Source organism: Podarcis vaucheri (assembly GCF_965113315.1).
Source record: "Podarcis vaucheri genome assembly, chromosome: 5".
Lineage (NCBI taxonomy): Eukaryota > Metazoa > Chordata > Lepidosauria > Squamata > Lacertidae > Podarcis > Podarcis vaucheri.
The window spans coordinates 62,322,875-62,335,827 of NC_138763.1; the positions used below are offsets into that span (position 1 = coordinate 62,322,875).

Genomic DNA, 12,953 nt, shown 5'->3' on the forward strand with positions numbered 1-12,953 from the left:
ATTTTAAAAGGCCCTTCGTAATGACAATTTGCTCCTGCACAATGCTTCACTGGAAAGACTGGATATAAACAAGTGTTCTCCTTTGGGATCCTTGTGATCAATATCAGAAGTCAACTCCTGTGTGACTGGATCATCATTCTTCCCTTCAGAAAACATTAGAGTTTATTTGGCACCACCTCAGGAGCCAGTCTCTCAGTGATATATCTTATTTTATTGGGAATGACTGTTCCAAGAGAAACCTTGTGCAATGCAACAATCAGCATTCTACAGGAGCCTCCAGATAAGCGGCAAATAGGCCCTTTAATGGCAGTGGTATTGAAGCTGTGGAGAGCTCTAAGGGGCTCCATGATGCATTTTGAGGCAGTTAGATCTCACTGTGTCACTCACCGCTATCATCTTCCCCACATCTCTGTTATGCATATGTACTAGGGCCTTTTATAAGGCCGCATGAGAGAAGATGGGTGAATATAGCAGGTGCCAACTATTGTCAGGAAAATTATGGGTACGGTGAGCTGCACAAGAGAGGATCAGGATGTAGGAATTGGATCAGGGAACAAGGCTGGGACCATGAGTGTGTTCATGGGAGAGCAACTTCCTTCTGTAACCAGAGGCCCATAGAAAGACTGTGCAGCAGGTATGGCCACGACCTGGACTAAATTGGGAAAACTCAGAAGGTTCTAGCCATTGCTTGAATCAGGTTGAGACAGCCCTAAATTGCTGTGGGTCAGGATGGATGGCCCAGAGCGATCTGGGGCTGTCTGGGGGTAGGGCATCAAGCAGCAGAGTCCTGTGCACTCAGATTGAGTATTCCCTCCCCAGTCTAATTTAAAAGGTAAAGGGTAAAGGGACCCCTGACTATTAGGTCCAGTCGTGGCCAACTCTGGGGTTGCGGTGCTCATCTCGCTTTATTTGCCGAGGGAGCTGGTGTACAGCTTCCAGGTCATGTGGCCAGCATGACTAAGCCACTTCTGGTGAACCAGAGCAGCATATGGAAATGCCGTTTACCTTACCGCCAGAGTGGTACCTATTTATCTACTTGCACTTTGACGTGCTTTCAAACTGCTAGGTTCGCAGGAGCTGGGACCAAGCAACGGGAGCTCACCCCACCACGGGGATTTGAACTGCCAACCTTCTGATTGGCAAGTCCTAGGCTCTGTGGTTTAACCCACAGCACCACCCACATCCCCAAGTCTAATTTACTAATTTACTGCTTTCTAGAAAGTGAGAATGAGCACTAGAAAACTAGGGTCTGCCCAAAGCCTTCTAAACAAATTCAGTATTGTACTTAAAGCTGTATGCTTGGCTGCATCTCCAGGCCTGCCCTGTCTGAAGCTTCAAGCAAAGTGAGGGTGTGTGTGGAAATGCTGGGAATTTTAAGCTGTAGTTGCTACACAGAACTTGCAGGCAGAATGATCCTCCTTGTCATTTCTTTGGCCAAGAATGCTATTTTAGGCTGCAACCATGAACATAAAATAACATGTGGAACAATGGGGCACCCTGTATCCATTGGCTGTCCTCTTTGCCTGCATCCTCCCCCTCATTTTTAGATGCAGGGAAGAACAGGATGAGGTATCGCCTAGTCACCTATAAAACTTGGCATCCAAGCAGATGCATGAGCACAACAGCAGAATCTCAAGGCTCTCTGAACCATGACCACTGTCTCTTAATCTACTCCACGCATTTGCTGCTGAATGAAAGTCTTGTACCTTTTACAATCATTTCAGCACCAAACATTATGATTGCTCCAAGCAATCTTTTGACAATGTGAAAGCACAAAAGAAGTATCATGTTCGAGATCTACCTCACTGTTTCAAAAGCGACTTCAAAGCCATTTGCAGTATAACCAGTCAAAGCTCAATTTGTAGTATTTAAGGAGAAGAGATTGACACAGCGAATCTAATATTTGCATCAAAGTATACAGTTCCCATGGTACATTTTACTACAGGCAGAGAAACATCCTCAAAGTCATACGCAATCAGGGAATTGGACTCACTGCCTCAATTTAGACAAGAAAGCAAACTTAATGAGGAAATGCACTGAAACAACCGTTGCCATTATAACTTACATAGAAAAGCCTCGCTTTTTATTTTTGAAAGCCAGTGTCTTAATAAAACACAGCATTGGTTATAGTTAAGTACTGTGCAAGCTTTCAGGCTCATCAGAAATGCTTATTATTTTTCAGCTCCAGTACCCCCTATTATGATCAATGTAATAGCTTTGCCTCAATAACTCACTAGGCTTATATAAAACAGCCACAGCCATGGAGGTTTCCTACTGACATTTATACAAGGCCATCGGAGAGAATATACTGGCTGCAACACCACCAGATCTTCACAGTCCACTTTATTACTGTCCAAACTACCAACATTCTTCAAGGTTCAATTTGCTACCATCAGAAAGGCCACAAAGGATATTCCAAACAAAGCAACATCTACAAAGTTTTTTGCATTGTAACTAGCAGGAAATGGCAACAGCTGGTTGTGATACGACATGCACTTCACAAGGATATATTGTTGTCGTTTGTTGCAGTAAGTATGCTTGAAGCATATATTGTATGTGTGTGAGGGTGTGTGTGTGTGTGTGTGTGTGTGTGTGTGTATACACAGGCACACATAACATGCAGAGCACAATATGTTGTTCAGAGCAGTATCTGTCCCTTAATGAAGCAGCCTGTTTTGTTCCAAAACAAGAGATTGACCAACTATCTCTGGTTGGTCCAGTTCACCTTACGTTTCAGGTACAAATCAGCTTAGTTGAAAACAAGGGATGGGATTCAACATCACACCCTTCTAAACCTTCCATCTTCTCAAGCATTTCAGCATGCAAGACTGAATGACACTCCCTTCTCCCATGCATTCTTGTGGGGGTTCTCCCAACACCCCCAAAGTCGTTTTGTTTTTGTTTGTTTTTTTGCAGGGGGAATGCAGAAGTTCTTGCACAGGGCTTCACTGACTAGTTTGCTGAATCCCTGCCCAAAGCACTGTTTCTCACTATTCACTATTATGGGAAATTATTTTTTAGAAAAACCTATCCCCCCCCCCCCGCTTTTGACAGAAGTGTATGTCATAGAAGAGACTTCAAAGACAATTAAGTCTGCCAGATAACAGGTAGATTTATTCTAGAGGTCTGCTCAAGGCATCTTTAAATAAGCGTATATGTGCACATGTGCCATTATTTTCTGGAATAACTGGATGCTTGGGTGCGATTTTCATGGGTGCAATTTGCACTCCACTTGCTCAGTCACAAAAGCCAATGGAGTTATGAGAGTGAGAACACTGATTAAGGAAGATGCTAGAAAGCTTTGCATGAGTTGCATGCAAGTTCCAAGTTACTCCATTCTTTACTTCTATTCTCCATAGTATTGTGCAGTCTATATTCAGCACTTTGTACACAAATTATCCTGCAGCATTTACATTTTGAAAAGAAACACTACCAGGAGAAAAAGAATGCTGCTCTAAGACCTTGTTCGCAAACACTCCTTATGATACAACAGGGCTCGAGAGGATTCAAATGTTCGTGGTGGTTGACTCCCCATGGTGGAGGCAATAAAACTTTGTTGAAGGATAATGTCTGTAAAGAGCAGGCATTTCTGTGGTTATAAAGGAAGTGTTCTCATTTCTATTGCCTCTGGAGAAACTGTTGAACACTGTCTTACAGTACAAAGTGCACTCTGCTTTCTGATGCTACACTGAGATTTATAACCTGGGCTTCATCTCTGACACCAAAAGTTATTTGTGTTGACCATTTTGAGAAGGATGTGGGGAGAGAAAAGATAGAAATACTGGTTCACACATGCAAATATATTGCTATTGCTTGGTTTTTCAACACTTAGTGCCTTACAATGAATGAACTGCCTTCCAAGTTCCTTTTTGTTTTCGCAATGGTGAGATGCTCCCACTTCCCCAAAGCCTCCTTTGCCCAACACTATGTACTCAAGCCACTCTCAAATGAGGGGTGGGAAGGGCCCACAATCCTTCTCCTTTTCATGTTTCAGGGGTGGGAATCCAGATCCAGACAATGGGATCCTCCCCCAACCCCACCTGATGTTGGAAAAGGGCAACCAAAATGACTGAAGGGATGGAGCAACTCAAAATGTTGCAGCATTTGGGTCTTTTTAGCTTAGAGAATAAGGAGAAGAAGAGGTGGCATGATACAAACTTATGAAATTATGCATGGCATGGAGAAAGTGAATAAAGAAAATGTTTTTCTCCTTCCCTTACTGGTACTCATCAACTTCCAATGGAGTCGTTGGAAATTCAGGACAATAAGAGAAAGGATTTCTTCACAAATCACATAGTTAAGCTGTGGAACTCATTCCCACAGGAAGAAGTGACCGGCAATGACTTGGAGGACTTTCAAAGAGAATTGGTCAAATTCATATAGGATAAGGCAGAGGGCCTTCTCGGTGGTGGTGCCCGCCCTGTGGAACACCCTCCCATCAGATGTCAAGGAAATAAAAAAAACTTGACTTTTAGAAGACATCTGAAAGCAGCCCTGTTTAGGGAAGTTTTTAATGTTCGATGCTCTATTGTGCTTTTAATTCTGTTGGGAGCTGCCCAGAGTGGCTGGGGAAACCCAGCCAGATGGGTGGGGTGTATATATATATATAAATAAATAAATAATTCTATATATGGCCACTAACCATAATGACTGTCAGGAATGCGGGTGGAACTGTGGTGTAAGCCACAAAGCCTAGGGCTTGCCGATCAGAAGGCTAGCGGTTCGAATCCCTGCAACAGGGTGAGATCCCGTTGCTCGGTTCCTGCTCCTGCCAACCTAGCAGTTCAAAAGCACGTCCAGTTCAAGTAGATAAATAGATACCGCTCCAGCAGGAAGGTAAATGGTGTTTCCATGCACTGCTCTAGTTCGCCAGAAGCAGCTTAGTCATGCTGGCCACATGACCCGGAAACTGTCTGCGGACAAACACCGGGTCCCTCAGCCTATAGAGTGAGATGAGCACCGCAACCCCAGAGTCGTCCGCGACTGGACCTAATGGTCAGGGGTACCTTTACCTTTTAACCACAATGGCTATGCTCTACCTCAATGGCCAGAGGCAGTAATTGTATCTGAACACCAGTTGCTGAAAATCTTGGTGGCATGGGTGTGGGAATAACGGTCTTGTGTGTGGGTCCTACTTGTGGGTAGCTCCTGTGAGAAGCTGCCTTTTGCAGGCGCTGCTAATTAGCCGTTTCACAGTCCAGGTAAACCCCATCCTTTAGCAGGGAGTTGCATTTTTTTACCTGTCCAACACCTGGTATGATATACAAAGTCAGGTATAGGACAGGTTGGGTGCATTGTGGGGGAAATGACCTTGTGAGACATACAAGGACTCCTTTGTATCTGCATTAAGTTATAAACATACATCTTTCTCCACAGGCCTAACTTATCTTTAGCAGAATAATATGTGTAGTGTTTCCACAGTTATATGTCATACGTTTATTTACACACACATAAAATGACACGTAATTTAAATCCTTATGGATTTTTCTTTGAAATAACTAAACACTCATCTACAACAAGCAGATGGTTCCACAAGATTTAAACCCAAGCACACTTAAATTGCCTTAAGGGCCATTGAAATAAATAGGGCTTAGCTCCAAATATAAACTGTATAAACTAAGTTTAATGGGTGTCATCCGGAAAAGTTAAATGTCCTTGTCAATGGAACTTCACCATGCTTCACTGTGTACTTCAGATATATTTTTATAGATTGGTTAGAAAGGTACTTCACTTTGTCAGGATTTCACCCAACAAAAATAATTGAAAGGAAATTACTTATTAAAAAAAGTCTGTCTCAGAGACATCTGATCTGTTGGTGGGTTTGCTTTTAATGAATAGGAAGGCAAAACTCATGAAATATCCAGTTCTTAGCCTCCACTATTAGTATTTTGTAGGGCTGTGCACCAGATTCAGTTATAACCTGAGTCAAATCAGGTCTATTGGAAGAGCTCAGATGTTTGATAAGGTGAGATGGGGAAGTGGGTAAGAGGGACAGCATTCATGCTTTTTTCTTCCACATGACACAAGTAATTAACAATGCCAATTTATTGAGGAATCAACACTGTCTGTTAAAAGGAATGCCAAACTATCCTTAAAACCTTTGTATTCCTAGAACTGCTTTGAAGAACTTCATATCTATTGTCTCTGTACTTAATGCTTTTTTGCTCATTATGCAGAAGTTATAAAAAAAGAAGGAAAACAACCTTAAGGGAAGAGATAAGAGAAACTAAGGCAGAAAGACACGTTATTTGCAAAGAAAGAACAACTTCTGCAGCAGAGATGAAGAAAAGATTAAAATGGATGAAACAGCAAATACAAAATAAATAATAGGTATAGACTTAATAGAAAGCCCTATGTAAGCTTCATTGAAAAAGCTACAGTGACAATTGGCTCACATTTGTTTGAGTCAAACTATGTGGATTCATCTGCATATCTTTAAAACACTTTTAAGTTTTCTGTTCAAACGTTCCGTGCCTTATTTTTAAAGGTGGGGTTTTCCTTCCATTCTTTTCCCTGATTCTGGGTAGTCAAATGCATCATGACTTAGAGCACAGGACCGAACACATGAAAACGAGACACGTAGCTGAGCGATTTGAGGAAGCATAAAAGGGATAACAGCAGAGGCAAAAAGGGTTTATAGTGGAGGGAGGGCAGACTTGGCCCCAATGATTTATAGTTGCCAATCCCTCCTGTACACCTTCCCAGTAGCAACAACGCTCTCACCGTGTCCCCTGTTTTGATTAACAATCCAGGAGATGTACATTTGCAGTCTTCTAAGGATGTGGGCAGATGGTATACCTCTCAGACAGAGTCCATTTTAATTTCTCCCTACCCAGCACTGAGATTGGAAGATTTTCTTCTCTGCATAACAAATTGTCCAAATTCAATCATGAGCCACTATGAAGAAATGGCTTGCCCCACAGTTGTTAGCTTCCACCCAGGGAGATTAAATGTGGTCTTTACCTGGCGTCCATATCAAGTACACCAGTCATTCACCTTCAAGAAACAGACGATAATGTTCTCTGCCTGCTCGGTACATTCTGTCTAGGCACCAGCAATGATGCCATTGTACATGTTAAGTTATGAAATGTCATTTTCTCTTCCTTGTCTGAAGATAATATGCACTTATACATTATACAGTACAACGCAGCACATTTTCAATGTCGTTCCCCTCCCCCGCCTCTTCTCCAATAGCAAAAGAGAGGGCAGGAAATGCTCTTCCCTGCCTTAAGCAGGAACGAATTGAGCTATGCATGTAATCTCACTGACTCTTCAGACTGGCCTTAAATGTGCTCCTAAAATAATCTCATTAGCGGTAGCTTTCAGACCGATTGATTCTGTACAGAAGTAGGTGTAATCCTGTTTCTGACTCCGAGAGGCTCCATATCTGAGCAAGTCTGTATTCGTGACGGTGATGCTTGAGACATGCATTGGTAAATTTAAGTGGCAGGCAGCCGGAGAGGAATCGTGCTGACGGATTCTTGGAGTCAGTGGCAGTCCTGCATGCTATTAATTGACACAGCAGTAAACTAAAATAATAATACAAGAAACAAGCATTAGGCCTCATGTGCAGCTCATAGAGATACAGGGTTATTGCATTAGTAGCAGCCAGAGAATCCTACACAGATTCACTGGCACAAACATAAGGGGAGCTAGACATAGATATTGATTTTCATTCTTGGTTTTTATGGGGCTTTTCTTTCATCCCAATTTCCTGTGTGGTGGTCTTTGCTGCTGTCTTCAAATTATTCCTTTATTTCTTGATTCCATACACTTGTGAAAATGCTAGTTTGGTTTCTGGCAGGTTTCTCTTTCTTCCTTAAAAAGCACAGCTTGAGGGGGGCGGGCAAGCTTGCACATTTTGTAATCAAAAGGGGAACAAACAAAGTCCTTGTTTTCTTTAAAAAAATGTTTAGGGGTACTCTCATTTTGACTCAAGAAAATCACCATTTTTATAGTTCAGATTGTGAAAAATAAATACAGAAAATGGGCAAAAATACAAAGATTCACAAAATATTTAGGGGTATGCGTACCCCTGCGTACCCCCCGAAAAAAGCACTGCACACAGACATACACTTCCTATTTCAGAAACTCCACAGAACCCTCCCATTGAATTGAATGGGGCTCACTCCCACCTAAATAGGGACAGTACTGCAGCTAAAAACCTCATTATTAATTTTTTTTTAAAAAAAATTGAAATATGGCACAAGACCTGGAAATTCAATCAAGATAGATGTGCAATTTTCTCTATTATACCTCCTTCAGATTCTTGGACCCAACAGCCATTTGGCGATCCTGGAGGACCATCACAAGTTGGGAAGACCACTGTCTCATGGAGCAGGTGTCGAATAGCAGCAAAATGAAACCATCAGCTGGTTTCATTATTTACTGCCAGTCCTACTGCTGCTGGCGCCTGCATCCACTGCTTCCTCTCTGTTCCTTGTTCTGAGGAGGGCCAAGTGGTCCTTCCTGAGAGTGAGGCATTTCAGAAACAGTGATCAGGGGAGTGCTTGTGCTGCCATGGTTTGCCATGATGGAGAAAGTCTTTGTAAACTTTAACTTTTAAATGCAAAGTTATTTTAAAGTAACAGAAAGTGACAGAAAGTAACAGAAAGTTCCTTAGAGTGAAGGATGAAATGGAGGGAAGGAAGAAGTGACAAAAAAAGTAAGAAGGAATGGGGGTGTCAGGGGTAAGGATAATGTTGCTACTGCCACTGCAAAACAAGGGTGGGAAAAAGTGACAGAAGGAAAAGGACAAGTGGGTCATTGCTTGCCTCAGGTAGCACAAACTCTTGTGCTGGCTCTGTGTGGGGATGATATGTATACATGCCCATTTCTTGTGGGAAAATGGGCAGTATCCAAGTAAACAGTTCAGCTAATGCAATGAGTTTTAGCTGCCCAGTGGAAATTCTTCTCTCTCTCCACATGCAATCCCTAAATCTGTTCCAGGGGTTCCCCCAGCCCTCCAGAGCAGATTTACAAAGGGCACTTGGGGAGACAAGAGGGCGGAGGAGTTCCATTATGCAGCTTAAACGCCTTGTGCTAGCGAAACTAGTTTGCTGCCCTGTGTCTACTAAAGATTCCCAAAGGCTGTCAGCTTTGCTATAATTGTGCATCGCTTCCAATAGCAATAATTTTTTGCACATGAAAATTAGAGCAAACTTAAGATGTCTGATTTTTTTCTTACTTTGGGCAAATAATTTGCCTTTAATTGACACTATCAAAGCACATATGCTATCATCATAGAAAATGATCAAGATATTTGTAGCTCAAGTATCTATTATTTTTCTAGTGAAATTGCTTTTTTATTTTTTGTTTTTTCTTGAGCCGGTAGTTATGAGTATCTATGATAGCATGAAGTGCCCTGCTGGCTGGAATATAAATCTAGATTATAGCCACACTAGCATCTTGCCTTTAAGGGGTATCATGATAATGTCCACTGGCTTTTTATGTATTTAGCCAGGAGATTGCAGAATGGCCTTATGCTAACCTTACAGCAAATGGTCACCTTCAATATAGCTGAGAATTAATTCAAGAAAGAGAGACAGACAGAGAGAGAAAGAGAGAGAGAGAGAGAGAGAGAGAGAGAGAGAGAGAGAGAGAGAGTCACAGTACCTGCTCCAGAGTACATATAATTCAGTAAATTTATATGTGTGTGTGTGTAGGTGTTAAACACACATTTGGTTTAACCTGCAATTGATAATCTGTTTCTAGATCTTGTCTTTTTCTGAACACAAAACTAAACTGCCATACTATCAGGACCATGCAAGCCCAGGTCACTTTTACAAGTGCTCACTTGTTAATCCATCCCATCTACTTTCTCCATTAGTCCGTGATCTCTTTTTGTTTTAAACTTAGCATTAAAACTGCCTGTTAGATATGTAATTAAATATGCATTTTAAAATGCATTTGCTCTTAAAATATGCATTTCTAAATCCATTTTAATATACTTTCTGAGCTGAAAACTGGGTCAAAACAGGAAGTACCTGTGGGATTGAGTGTGGGTATGTATGAATATTTTTAAGGATTGTGTGAAATGTATGTTTGTTTGTTTGTATATTCGTAATATGTATGTATTAATGTTGAATTTTTAAATAAAAACTGGGTCAAAACATCCACGAGTGTGCAGAAACTAGTGGAGAATCAAATTCCAATCAACCTATTTGTCTAGGAGGTGCGGATCGGGTCATTTCATATTGGAATTCACCAGTATCAAATTCCACTCCACTGCTAAACATGAGGTTAGGAGGAACAGCTGGAGCCACTGCCCTTGAGCATCTGCTGCCTGAGGTGGCCAAATCTCTCTGCCTAACATTAGGGTTGGCCCTGAATTCCACTATGCCCATTTTTTGTCTGTTTCCAATTTGTGCTGTGCTAGCAACATTGTCAAAATAAAAAATTCCTTCCAGTAGCACCTTAAAGACCAACTAAGTTAGTAACATTGCTTTACAAGGCAATGTTAGAGACTTATTTAACATACAATAAATTCAGCTTACTTGACAGAAAACCTCTCAGCAGTTTACAAGCCAATATTAATTTTAAAAATACCAATAAAAAACAAACATGACACATAAGTTGATAACTTGTAGTATGGTTTAAGAAAGTCAAAAATGTAAATAAAATCAGCAATTTTGGAAGAGTCATAGGTAATGAAATTACGTGTTAAAACTGCATGCCTGCATAGGTTTGTCAAAACAAAATAAGTATAAAGGTAAAGGTACCCCTGACCGTTAGGTCCAATCATGGACGACTCTGGGGTTGCGCACTCATCTCATTCTATAGGCCGAGGGAGCCAGTGTTTGTCTGCAGACAGCTTCCGGGTCATGTGGCCAGCATGACTAAGTCGCTTCTGGCGAACTAGAGCAATGCATGGAAACACTGTTTACCTTCCAGCCAGAGTGGTACCTATTTATCTACTTTAACGTGCTTTCGAAATGCTAGGTTGGCAGGAGCTGGGACTGAACAATGGGAGCTCACCCCGTTGCGGGGATTCAAACCAACAACCTTCTGATTGGCAAGCCCTAAGCTCTGGAGAGAGAGGGGGGGACCTCATTCAGCCTCTGGTCCTGAGGTTCTCCATCTCTGCTCTACAGATTTTCAGGTAGGGTATCTCTCAGCCCTACCTGGAATGCTGAGGATTGAACCTGGGACCTTTTACATGCTGCAAAGCCACAAGCATTCCTTAAAAGATATAGATAGGTAAATATACAGTAGGACCTGGACTTAATTGTCTTGTACAATACCCCTTTTAGGTGTAATGTTCACTACACCCAGTCCATACCCAAATACAAAGCAAGGTACTGATTATTGCTTCCTATTTATGAAGACCTTTAACAGGCACCACAGCAGGTTCTGGTGGGCACACTGGCACTCATGGGTAACATGTTGGCACCCGTTACTTACTTCTAAGCATGAAAAACCAGCACTGCTGCGTTTGGGGGTGGGGTCTTCCTTCTCATTATGAATTAGGCCCTGGACTTCTGTCTCAAATTGTGTGTGGTAGCACTGCCTAAAGTTCACCTGACAGACGGGGGACCAATAGGTTGTCTAGTGAGACATATTGTGTCTGGATTACAATAACGTACGTTGGAATTGGGAGAGAAAGCTTTCCATTTTGATTGCACAGATCATCCATTCCTATTCCTGCAGTACTTAATAATTTTACACCTTTCAAGAACAGGACTGTTTTGTAAATCAAACTTACAGCTTTGATTTGCGTTCGTACGCACTCTGTTCAGTGAAGTTTCTGTTGTTATAAAATGCTGAATATTTTTGTTTCCCATAGACATATTTTGTTTACCCTTCTCTGATTCCCAATTTCCCTTTACTTACTATAACCACTCAGATCTATATTTCAACAAGCATGAATAAAAGAATCAGACACTTGATTTTGCACTCCATACCTTTTCACTGCAAATCCATATTTCTTCACAGGTTTTTCTCCTCCTTTTTCTAAAGAAGAGAACAAAAATATGTTTTATTTCTTCCTTTAAGGCTAGGAAAAGTCTTGCATGTTCATTGACTTACAAGGTGAGAGAAATCAGCCCCTTCTATAGAAGAGTTAAGAAGACTCTTACCAGAAGCATGTGCTGTTCTTAGGCAGTAATAGATAGAATATTGCTTGTAGTCAATGTGTATTGAGTGACAGGAGATGTAGAGAAGAGGGTAAGGAAGAAAAGGAAGTAGACATTGTGGGACAATTATGCAATCAGAATAGCTTCAGCTGTGAAGAAGGCTGAAGAGGTGGTGTAAATCTACTTATATCATGTTTTTGTAGTTACGTAATACGGTGGGGACACACATCATGCTCCTTTTGGGGTAGTTCATCCACCTTTGGTCCCCACTCTGCACTAAGCTCTCACCCGTGGCTCTGAGAAGCTGTCAGCATGTGAAAGTGGTCACATCCTGGGAAACAGCCTTGACTGGCCAGCTAAACCACATGAGAGTAGCCAATTGGTCTTAAACTCTCGATGAGTTAGGGATTTGTTACCCCCTGCATGCAAAAACAGGTTCCAGCGGCTCAAGTGGACAAGACCAATAGTGGGTCCAACGATCAAGAAAACAGTTTCTGTGCATGCTGTAGAGGAAATGAGGGGCAAATGGGGCTCGTCACCCTGGGAAGGTAGCCCATCTAGGAGTTAAACCTCTGCTGATTTGCAGCTATACTCATTCATGAGAAAGGCTTCAGGAGCAAGCCCTGAGAACTAATCTCTATCCGCTATGCCACTGTACAGAATGGAAGATGGCAGGATCCCTAAGGATGTACTTGACACAAAGCTGGCTTCAGGCACCAGCCTGTTGGCAGACCAACTCTGTGTTGTAAAGATGTCTGCAAATGTGACCTGAAGGCTGGCAACATTCACCCTGCCATGTGGGAATCTCATGCAGGCAATCTCAGCACCTGGACACAATCAATCAGGTTGTGTATCCACAGCAGTGGCCAGAGAAGAAAT

At 41.9% G+C, this 12,953-nt stretch overlaps 1 long non-coding RNA gene across 1 annotated transcript in view; it reads right to left on the bottom strand.

Annotated features, from left to right (window-relative positions):
* Positions 1-11,919: 11,919 nt before the first annotated feature.
* Positions 11,920-12,953, bottom strand: part of LOC309532560 — a 124,896-nt gene continuing 123,862 nt past the window's right edge. The window contains exon 3 of the long non-coding RNA XR_014219934.1: positions 11,920-11,952. This is a non-coding gene — a long non-coding RNA (uncharacterized lncRNA). The remainder of the gene's footprint in view (positions 11,953-12,953) is intronic.